Source organism: Eurosta solidaginis, chromosome X (assembly GCF_040869045.1).
Source record: "Eurosta solidaginis isolate ZX-2024a chromosome X, ASM4086904v1, whole genome shotgun sequence".
Taxonomy (NCBI): domain Eukaryota; kingdom Metazoa; phylum Arthropoda; class Insecta; order Diptera; family Tephritidae; genus Eurosta; species Eurosta solidaginis.
Window position 1 is genome coordinate 165,564,545 of NC_090324.1, and position 12,500 is coordinate 165,577,044.

Sequence of the window (12,500 nt, forward strand, 5' to 3'; positions counted from 1 at the left end):
AAATTTGACTGTTAGTTTAGAATATGAAAACCATTATATGATCAACATATCCTAATTTAACTAACAGTCTTACTAGGAATTATATCAAATATCAACACTTTGATGTATTAATATTTAATTTAATAAGCTTAAATTTGCTTATTTTTACTTAGTTTTGCTTAGCTAAAACTAATTTTCATACATTTTTATATGTGTGCGGCCTCAGTGCAATGTTACCTCCTTGCACTTCATTGGTCGCAACACATTTTTCGTATGAGAAATTTTCTCATACTAAAATTTGACTGTTAGTTTAGAATATGAAAACCATTATATGATCAACATCTTCTAATTTAACTAACAGTCTTACTAGGAATTATATCAAATATCAACACTTGTTGTATTAATATTTGAGTTAATAAGCTTAAATTTGCTTATTTTTACTTAGTTTTGCTTAGCTAAAACTAATTTTCATACATTTTTATATGTGTGCGGCCTCAGTGCAATGTTACCTCCTTGCACTTCATTGGTCGCAACACATTTTTCGTATGAGAAATTTTCTCATACTAAAATTTGACTGTTAGTTTAGAATATGAAAACCATTATATGATCAACATCTTCTAATTTAACTAACAGTCTTACTAGGAATTATATCAAATATCAACACTTGTTGTATTAATATTTGAGTTAATAAGCTTAAATTTGCTTATTTTTACTTAGTTTTGTCTTCACTTTTTCATTTCTGCTAGGAAACTTTCATACAAGCAACCATTTTTATAGAGTACTTGTTGCCGCAGCTCTAACAAGCGCCTCTAAAATTTGACTGTTAGTTTAGAATATGAAAACCATTATATAATCAACATATCCTAATTTAACTAACAGTCTTACTAGGAATTATATCAAATATCAACACTTGATGTATTAATATTTGAGTTAATAAGCTTAAATTTGCTTATTTTTACTTAGTTTTGCTTAGCTAAAACTAATTTTCATACATTTTTTATATGTGCGCGGCCTCAGTGCAATGCTAGTTTGCACTTCGTTAGTCGCAACACAAAGTTTTCATACGTTTAAGTGTTTTTACCTTGCATTTCGATAGTAGAAACACATTTTTGAAGTATTTTGAAAATTTCAAAACTTTCATATAAGTAGATGTTGGTACTTGTATGAAACTTTGTCAGTGTCAGTTAGCTACGCTTAGTGGTTTTGTATGGCTGACCAAAGTTTTCATACATTACCTAAAATTGTTTTCTGACTCGCTCACCTCACATGGCGAAAAATGTATGAAGATACAAACTTTCATACAAGTACAAGATACAAACTTTCATACAAGTACAAAGTTTCATACAAGTAGAAACTTTCATACAAATACAAACTTCCAAACAAGTACAAAGTTTCATACAAGTAGAAACTTTCATACAAGTACAAACTGTACTTGTATGGAAGTTTGTACTTGTATGAAACTTTGTCAGTGTCTTTTAGCTTCGCTTAGTGGTTTTGTATGGCTGACCAAAGTTTTCATACGTTTAAGTGTTTTTAGCTTGCATTTCGTTAGCAGCAACACATTTTTTAAGTATTTTGAAAATTTCAAAACTTTCATATAAGTAGATGTTAGTAATTGTATGAAACTTTGTCAGTGTCTATTAGCTACGCTTAGTGGTTTTGTATGGCTGACCAAAGTTTTCATACGTTTAAGTGTTTTTAGCTTGCATTTCGTTAGCAGCAACACATTTTTTAAGTATTTTGAAAATTTCAAAACTTTGATATAAGTAGATGCTAGTACTTGTATGAAACTTTGTCAGTGCCTGTTAGCTACGCTTAGTGGTTTTGTATGGCTGACCAAAGTTTTCATACGTTTAAGTGTTTTTAGCTTGCATTTCGTTAGCAGCAACACATTTTTTAAGTATTTTGAAAATTTCAAAACTTTCATATAAGTAGATGTTAGTACTTGTATGAAACTTTGTCAGTGTCTTTTAGCTTCGCTTAGTAGTTTTGTATGGCTGACCAAAGTTTTCATACGTTTAACTGTTTTTAGCTTGTATTTCGTTAGCAGCAACACATTTTTTAAGTACTTTGAAAATTTCAAAACTTTCATATAAGTAGATGTTAGTACTTGTATGAAACTTTGTCAGTGTCTCTTAGCTTCGCTTAGTGGTTTTGTATGGCTGACCAAAGTTTTCATACGTTTAAGTGTTTTTAGCTTGCATTTCGATAGTAGCAACACATTTTTTAAGTATTTTGAAAATTTCAAAACTTTCATATAAGTAGATGTCAGTACTTGTATGAAACTTTGTCAGTGTCTGTTAGCTACGCTTAGTGGTTTTGTATGGCTGACCAAAGTTTTCATACGTTTAAGTGTTTTTAGCTTGCATTTCGATAGTAGTAACACATTTTAGAAGTATTTTGAAAATTTCAAAACTTTCATATAAGTAGATGTTAGTACTTGTATGAAACTTTGTCAGTGCCTGTTAGCTTCGCTTACTGGTTTTGTATGGCTAACCAAAGTTTTCATACGTTTAAGTGTTTTTAGCTTGCATTTCATTAGTAGCAACACATTTTTCAAGTATTTTGAAAATTTCAAAACTTTCATATAAGTAGATGCTAGTACTAGTATGAAACTTTGTCAGTGTCTGTTAGCTACGCTTAGTGGTTTTGTATGGCTGACCAAAGTTTTCATACGTTTCTTAAAATTGTTTTCTGACCTGCTCACCTCACATGACGAAAAATGTATGAAGATACAAACTTTCATACAAGTACAAGATACAAACTTTCATACAAGTACAAAGTTTCATACAAGTAGAAACTTTCATACAAATACAAACTTCCAAACAAGTACAAAGTTTCATACAAGTAGAAACTTTCATACAAGTACAAACTGTACTTGTATGGAAGTTTGTATTTGTATGAAACTTTGTCAGTGTCTGTTAGCTTCGCTTAGTGGTTTTGTATGGCTGACCAAAGTTTTCATACGTTTAAGTGTTTTTAGCTTGCATTTCGTTAGCTGCAACACATTTTTTAAGTATTTTGAAAATTTCAAAACTTTCATATAAGTAGATGTTAGTACTTGTATGAAACTTTGTCAGTGCCTGTTAGCTTCGCTTAGTGGTTTTGTATGGCTGACCAAAGTTTTCATACGTTTAAGTGTTTTTAGCTTGCACTTCGTTAGCAGCAACACATTTTTTAAGTATTTTGAAAATTTCAAAACTTTCATATAAGTAGATGTTAGTACTTGTATGAAACTTTGTCAGTGTCTGTTAGCTTCGCTTAGTGGTTTTGTATGGCTGACCAAAGTTTTCATACGTTTAAGTGTTTTTAGCTTGCACTTCGTTAGCAGCAACACATTTTTTAAGTATTTTGAAAATTTCAAAACTTTCATATAAGTAGATGTTAGTACTTGTATGAAACTTTGTCAGTGTCTGTTAGCTTCGCTTAGTGGTTTTGTATGGCTGACCAAAGTTTTCATACGTTTAAGTGTTTTTAGCTTGCATTTCGTTAGCAGCAACACATTTTTTAAGTATTTTGAAAATTTCAAAACTCTCATATAAGTAGATGTTAGTACTTGTATGAAACTTTGTCAGTGTCTGTTAGCTACGCTTAGTGGTTTTGTATGGCTGACCAAAGTTTTCATACGTTTAAGTGTTTTTAGCTTGCATTTCGTTAGCAGCAACATATTTTTTAAGTATTTTGAAAATTTCAAAACTTTCATATAAGTAGATGTTAGTACTTGTATGAAACTTTGTCAGTGTCTGTTAGCTTCGCTTAGTGGTTTTGTATGGCTGACCAAAGTTTTCATACGTTTAAGTGTTTTTAGCTTGCACTTCTTTAGCAGCAACAAATTTTTTAAGTATTTTGAAAATTTCAAAACTTTCATATAAGTAGATGTTAGTACTTGTATGAAACTTTGTCAGTGTCTGTTAGCTTTGCTTAGTGGTTTTGTATGGCTGACCAAAGTTTTCATACGTTTAAGTGTTTTTAGCTTGCATTTCGATAGTAGCAACACATTTTTTAAGTATTTTGAAAATTTCAAAACTTTCATATAAGTAGATGTCAGTACTTGTATGAAACTTTGTCAGTGTCTGTTAGCTTCGCTTAGTGGTTTTGTATGGCTGACCAAAGTTTTCATACGTTTAAGTGTTTTTAGCTTGCATTTCGTTAGCAGCAACACATTTTTTAAGTATTTTGAAAATTTCAAAACTTTCATATAAGTAGATGTTAGTACTTGTATGAAACTTTGTCAGTGTCTGTTAGCTTCGCTTAGTGGTTTTGTATGGGCTGACCAAAGTTTTCATACGTTTAAGTGTTTTTAGCTTGCATTTCGTTAGCAGCAACACATTTTTTTAAGTATTTTGAAAATTTCAAAACTTTCATATAAGTAGATGCTAGTACTTGTATGAAACTTTGTCAGTGTCTGTTAGCTACGCTTAGTGGTTTTGTATGGCTGACAAAAGTTTTCATACGTTTAAGTGTTTTTAGCTTGCATTTCGTTAGCAGCAACACATTTTTTAAGTATTTTGAAAATTTCAAAACTTTCATATAAGTAGATGTTAGTACTTGTATGAAACTTTGTCAGTGCCTGTTAGCTTCGCTTAGTGGTTTTGTATTTCTGACCAAAGTTTTCATACATTTAAGTGTTTTTAGCTTGCATTTCGATAGTAGCAACACATTTTTGAAGTATTTTGAAAATTTCAAAACTTTCATATAAGTAGATGTTAGTACTTGTATGAAACTTTGTCAGTGTCTGTTAGCTTCGCTTAGTGGTTTTGTATGGCTGACCAAAGTTTTCATACGTTTAAGTGTTTTTAGCTTGCATTTCGTTAGCAGCAACACATTTTTTAAGTATTTTGAAAATTTCAAAACTTTCATATAAGTAGATATAAGTAATTGTATGAAACTTTGTCAGTGTCTGTTAGCTTCGCTTAGTGGTTTTGTATGGCTGACCAAAGTTTTCATACGTTTAAGTGTTTTTAGCTTGCATTTCGATAGTAGCAACACATTTTTTAAGTATTTTGAAAATTTCAAAACTTTCATATAAGTAGATGTTAGTACTTGTATGAAACTTTGTCAGTGCCTGTTAGCTTCGCTTAGTGGTTTTGTATGGCTGACCAAAGTTTTCATACGTTTAAGTGTTTTTAGCTTGCATTTCATTAGTAGCAACACATTTTTTAAGTATTTTGAAAATTTCAAAACTTTCATATAAGTAGATGTCAGTACTAGTATGAAACTTTGTCAGTGTATGTAAGTTTTATAATGTGTTGAATTTTTACCAATAATACCATGTTGGTTTCTTTAGTAAACTAACTAGGCAATATCATCGAAAATATGATAAATTGTCCATATTGAATTTTTCATATATTTTCTGTCAAGTGAGGTAATAATTTAATATTTTTATACTTATATGAAGATTTTCCTTTGTACTTATATTAATAAAAATGTTCAATATAACAACAACAACAACACCAACAACAACAACAACAACAACAACAACAACAACAACAACAACAACAACGTATTAAAAAGTTTCATACAAGTAAGGTAATAATTTAATATTTTTATACTTATATGAAGATTTTCCTTTGTACTTATATTAATAAAAATGTTCAATATAACAACAACAACAACAACAACACCAACAACAACAACAACAACAACAACAACAACGTATTAAAAAGTTTCATACAAGTAAGGTAATAATTTAATATTTTTATACTTATATGAAGATTTTCCTTTGTACTTATATTAATAAAAATGTTCAATATAACAACAACAACAACACCAAAACCAACAACAACAACAACAACAACAACGTATTAAAAAGTTTCATACTTCCAAATGTTCCATATTGTTTTTAGCTTGCATTTCGTTAGCAGCAACACATTTTTTAAGTATTTTGAAAATTTCAAAACTTTCATATAAGTAGATGTTAGTACTTGTATGAAACTTTGTCAGTGTCTGTTAGCTTCGCTTAGTGGTTTTGTATGGCTGACCAAAGTTTTCATACGTTTAAGTGTTTTTAGCTTGCATTTCGTTAGCAGCAACACATTTTTTAAGTATTTTGAAAATTTCAAAACTTTCATATAAGTAGATGTTAGTACTTGTATGAAACTTTGTCAGTGTCTGTTAGCTACGCTTAGTGGTTTTGTATGGCTGATCAAAGTTTTCATACGTTTAAGTGTTTTTAGCTTGCATTTCGTTAGCAGCAACACATTTTTTAAGTATTTTGAAAATTTCAAAACTTTCATATAAGTAGATGTTAGTACTTGTATGAAACTTTGTCAGTGTCTGTTAGCTTCGCTTAGTGGTTTTGTATGGCTGACCAAAGTTTTCATACGCTTAAGTGTTTTTAGCTTGCATTTCGTTAGCAGCAACACTATTTTTAAGTATTTTGAAAATTTCAAAACTTTCATATAAGTAGATGTTAGTACTTGTATGAAACTTTGTCAGTGTCTGTTAGCTTCGCTTAGTGGTTTTGTATGGCTGACCAAAGTTTTCATACGTTTAAGTGTTTTTAGCTTGCATTTCGTTAGCAGCAACACATTTTTTAAGTATTTTGAAAATTTCAAAACTTTCATATAAGTAGATGTTAGTACTTGTATGAAACTTTGTCAGTGTCTGTTAGCTTCGCTTAGTGGTTTTGTATGGCTGACCAAAGTTTTCATACGTTTAAGTGTTTTTGGCTTGCATTTCGATAGTAGCAACACATTTTTGAAGTATTTTGAAAATTTCAAAACTTTCATATAAATAGATGTTAGTACTTGTATGAAACTTTGTCAGTGTCTGTTAGCTTCGCTTAGTGGTTTTGTATGGCTGACCAATGTTTTCATACGTTTAAGTGTTTTTAGCTTGCATTTCGTTAGCAGCAACACATTTTTTAAGTATTTTGAAAATTTCAAAACTTTCATATAAGTAGATGTTAGTACTTGTATGAAACTTTGTCAGTGTCTGTTAGCTTCGCTTAGTGGTTTTGTATGGCTGACCAAAGTTTTCATACGTTTAAGTGTTTTTAGCTTGCATTTCGTTAGCAGCAACACATTTTTTAAGTATTTTGAAAATTTCAAAACTTTCATATAAGTAGATGTTAGTACTTGTATGAAACTTTGTCAGTGTCTGTTAGCTTCGCTTAGTGGTTTTGTATGGCTGACCAAAGTTTTCATACGTTTAAGTGTTTTTAGCTTGCATTTCGATAGTAGCAACACATTTTTGAAGTATTTTGAAAATTTCAAAACTTTCATATAAATAGATGTTAGTACTTGTATGAAACTTTGTCAGTGTCTGTTAGCTTCGCTTAGTGGTTTTGTATGGCTGACCAAAGTTTTCATACGTTTAAGTGTTTTTAGCTTGCATTTCGTTAGCAGCAACACATTTTTTAAGTATTTTGAAAATTTCAAAACTTTCATATAAGTAGATGTTAGTACTTGTATGAAACTTTGTCAGTGTCTGTTAGCTTCGCTTAGTGGTTTTGTATGGCTGACCAAAGTTTTCATACGTTTAAGTGTTTTTAGCTTGCATTTCGTTAGCAGCAACACATTTTTTAAGTATTTTGAAAATTTCAAAACTTTCATATAAGTAGATGTTAGTACTTGTATGAAACTTTGTCAGTGTCTGTTAGCTACGCTTAGTGGTTTTGTATGGCTGACCAAAGTTTACATACGTTTATTAAAATTGTTTTCTGACTCGCTCACCTCACATCACGAAAAATGTATGAAGATACAAACTTTCATACAACTACAAGATACAAACTTTCATACAAGTAGAAACTTTTCAGTACTTTCACAAGTACAAACTTCCAAACAAGTACAAAGTTTCATACAAGTAAAAACTTTCATACAAGTACAAACTGTACTTGTATGGAAGTTTGTACTTGTATGAAACTTTGTCAGTGTTTGTTAGCTTCGCTTAGTGGTTTTGTATGGCTGACCAAAGTTTTCATACGTTTAAGTGTTTTTAGCTTGCATTTCGTTAGCAGCAACACATTTTTTAAGTATTTTGAAAATTTCAAAACTTTCATATAAGTAGATGTTAGTACTTGTATGAAACTTTGTCAGTGTCTGTTAGCTTCGCTTAGTGGTTTTGTATGGCTGACCAAAGTTTTCATACGTTTAAGTGTTTTTAGCTTGCACTTCGTTAGCAGCAACACATTTTTTAAGTATTTTGAAAATTTCAAAACTTTCATATAAGTAGATGTTAGTACTTGTATGAAACTTTGTCAGTGTCTGTTAGCTTCGCTTAGTGGTTTTGTATGGCTGACCAAAGTTTTCATACGTTTAAGTGTTTTTAGCTTGCATTTCGTTAGCAGCAACACATTTTTTAAGTATTTTGAAAATTTCAAAACTCTCATATAAGTAGATGTTAGTACTTGTATGAAACTTTGTCAGTGTCTGTTAGCTACGCTTAGTGGTTTTGTATGGCTGACCAAAGTTTTCATACGTTTAAGTGTTTTTAGCTTGCATTTCGTTAGCAGCAACATATTTTTTAAGTATTTTGAAAATTTCAAAACTTTCATATAAGTAGATGTTAGTACTTGTATGAAACTTTGTCAGTGTCTGTTAGCTTCGCTTAGTGGTTTTGTATGGCTGACCAAAGTTTTCATACGTTTAAGTGTTTTTAGCTTGCACTTCTTTAGCAGCAACAAATTTTTTAAGTATTTTGAAAATTTCAAAACTTTCATATAAGCAGATGTTAGTACTTGTATGAAACTTTGTCAGTGTCTGTTAGCTACGCTTAGTGGTTTTGTATGGCTGACCAAAGTTTTCATACGTTTAAGTGTTTTTAGCTTGCATTTCGATAGTAGCAACACATTTTTGAAGTATTTTAAAAATTTCAAAACTTTCATATAAGTAGATGTTAGTACTTGTATGAAACTTTGTCAGCGTCTGTTAGCTACGCTTAGTGGTTTTATATGGCTGACCAAAGTTTTCATACGTTTCTTAAAATTGTTTTCTGACCCGCTCACCTCACATGACGAAAAATGTATGAAGATACAAACTTTCATACAAGTACAAGATACAAACTTTCATACAAGTACAAAGTTTCATACAAGTAGAAACTTTCATACAAGTACAAACTTCCATACAAGTACAAAGTTTCATACAAGTAGAAACTTTCATACAAGTACAAACTTCCATACAAGTACAAAGTTTCATACAAGTAGAAACTTTCATACAAGTACAAACTTCCATACAAGTACAAAGTTTCATACAAGTAGAAACTTTCATACAAGTACAAACTTCCATACAAGTACAAAGTTTCATACAAGTAGAAACTTTCATACAAGTACAAACTTCCATACAAGTACAAAGTTTCATACAAGTAGAAACTTTCATACAAGTACAAACTTCCATACAAGTACAAAGTTTCATACAAGTAGAAAAAAGTTTCATACAAGTACAAACTTCCATACAAGTACAAAGTTTCATACAAGTAGAAAAAAGTTTCATACAAGTACAAACTTCCATACAAGTACAAAGTTTCATACAAGTAGAAAAAAGTTTCATACAAGTACTTGTATTTATAATATAATTTTCATACATTTTTATATGTGCGCGGCCTCAGTGCAATGCTAGTTTGCACTTCGTTAGTCGCAACACATTACAAAAGTATTTTGAAACTTTTAAAACTTTCATATATATACTTTCATATATATATGTTATGTTCGGACCTGTTAAGTTTTCTTGTGTTGAGTCAAATTATGCCGCAGGCTCCACTCCTGATAGTGCCCTTCCGTCAATTCCTTTAAGTTTCAGCTTTGCAACCATACTTCCCCCGGAGTCCAAAAGCTTTGGTTTCCCGGGAAGCGACTGAGAGAGCCGTAGCTACACCCAATCGCTAGCTCTAACTTTCGTTCTTAGTTTTTATAGAGGATTTGTCGCACCTAACAAACGCCTCTTTATATATAATTTTCATACATTTTTATATGTGCGCGGCCTCAGTGCAATGCTAGTTTGCACTTCGTTAGTCGCAACACATTTTAAAAGTTAGTTAACGAGGCATTTGGCGATCTTAAGGGAGTCATAATTACTCCCGCCACCGTTTACCCGCGCTTACTTTAATTTGGACACCGTAACATTACGTTCGGTTCATCCCACAGCGCCAGTTCTGCTTACCAAAAGTCGCCCCCCACTGGGCACATTATATCATATAACTTCAACCTTCATATCAAAAAAGGTGAGGTTCTTACCCATTTAAAGTTTTTAGTTGTAGATGACCATACGATCTGCATGTTTATCTAGAGTTCAACCAATATAACAATCTATAAAGATCGCTTGGTTTTAGTCTAATAAAAGCACACGTTCCATAAGGTCCGTGTTTATATTATTGCATGTATTAGCTCTAGAATTACCACAGTTATCCAACTAACTGTTAATGATCGATCTATGGAACCATAACTGATGCCTTTTGCGGTTTCACTTTTAATTCGTGTGTACTTAGACATGCATGGCTTAATCTTTGAGGCAAGCATATAACTACTGGCGGGATCAACCAGAATTATATTTAAAAAATATAATAAAAATTATATTTTTTTTGTTTAATGTAAATAATATTACTCTGCATATGCAAACAATTTAAATAATGAAAGTGAACAAGTTATATATATATGAGCTTCGCTAATATATTTTGTGTAAGCGGCCTAGGTAAGGAAAACCTCACTTACTTTCATTGGTCGCTTAAAACACATCTGTATAAATATATCGACTTTATTAGCCCAAATATAATAAAGTTCAGCTAACAAAATTTTTGTTGCTTTATTTGTGCTGTGCTTCATTGTAATATTTCATTTACATTTTTCTCTTTGTAAATAATACTACCGTACAAGCAACAATTTAAATAATGAAAGTGAGCAAGTTATATATATATGAGCTTCGCTAATATATTTTGTGTAAGCGGCCTAGGTAAGGAAAACCTCACTTACTTTCATTGGTCGCTTAAAACACATCTGTATAAATATATCGACTTTATTAGCCCAAATATAATAAAGTTCAACTAACAAAATTTTAGTTGCTTTATTTGTACATTATTATAATATTTCATTTACATATTTCTCTTTGTAAATAATACTACCGTACAAGCAACAATTTAAATAATGAAAGTGAACAAGTTATATATATATGAGCTTCGCTAATATATTTTGTGTAAGCGGCCTAGGTAAGGAAAACCTCACTTACTTTCATTGGTCGCTTAAAACACATCTGTATAAATATATCGACTTTATTAGCCCAAATATAATAAAGTTCAACTAACAAAATTTTAGTTGCTTTATTTGTACATTATTGTAATATTTCATTTACATTTTTCTCTTTGTAAATAATACTACCGTACAAGCAACAATTTAAATAATGAAAGTGAACAAGTTATATATATATGAGCTTCGCTAATATATTTTGTGTAAGCGGCCTAGGTAAGGAAAACCTCACTTACTTTCATTGGTCGCTTAAAACACATCTGTATAAATATATCGACTTTATTAGCCCAAATATAATAAAGTTCAACTAACAAAATTTTAGTTGCTTTATTTGTACATTATTGTAATATTTCATTTACATTTTTCTCTTTGTAAATAATACTACCGTACAAGCAACAATTTAAATAATGAAAGTGAACAAGTTATATATATATGAACTTCGCTAATATATTTTGTGTAAGCGGCCTAGGTAAGGAAAACCTCACTTACTTTCATTGGTCGCTTAAAACACATCTGTATAAATATATCGACTTTATTAGCCCAAATATAATAAAGTTCAACTAACAAAATTTTTGTTGCTTTATTTGTACTTTATTGTAGTAGATTACAATATTTGCTTTTTCATCATTTTTATAGAGGACTTGGCCCCTAAACAAGCGCCTCTCTTTATATTGCATATTTTAAATATGCATATTTTTATAAGATGATTACATCAAAACAATAATAAATTGGAAAATTAATTCCAATAAATTGTTTTCGAATCATCAAGCAAAGGTTAAGCTTCAGTGGATCGCAGTATGGCAGCTGCTCTACCACTTACAACACCTTGCCCGTTACCAAAGTCGTTTACAATTGATTCTAGGCATTGTCATTGTATTAAATAATGTTTTTATATATAACTAGCGCGGCATACGGGTGATATTTGAATCCTCCCGCATTTGCTATGTTATAAATAACATTGGCATCACATATATTCATTTTGTCGTTTATAAATTAAATTTATAAACTTTAAATGATTTAGAGAAGCCATACAATGCAATTTGCCCCATATTTATCATTGCAGTCCAGCACGGATACAACCTTAGAGGCGTTCAGGCATAATCCAACGGACGTAGCATCATACCACTGTTCGCTCGAACAAGTATTGTACCATTGGTCCGTACCTGCGGTTCCTCTCGTACTACGCAGGAATGCTGTCGCAATAATATTTTGTCATTAGTAGGGTAAAACTAACCTGTCTCACGACGGTCTAAACCCAGCTCACGTTCCCTTGAATGGGTGAACAATCCAACGCTTGGTGAATTTTGCTTCACAATGATAGGAAGAGCCGATATCGAAGGATCAAAAA

General features: G+C 31.0%; 1 non-coding gene across 1 annotated transcript in view; it reads right to left on the minus strand.

Annotated features, from left to right (window-relative positions):
- Positions 1-11,908: 11,908 nt before the first annotated feature.
- Positions 11,909-12,500, minus strand: part of LOC137235548 (large subunit ribosomal RNA) — a 4,026-nt gene continuing 3,434 nt past the window's right edge. Inside the window, exon 1 of the ribosomal RNA XR_010947966.1 lies at positions 11,909-12,500. This exon is cut by the window's right edge and continues 3,434 nt beyond it. This is a non-coding gene — a ribosomal RNA (large subunit ribosomal RNA).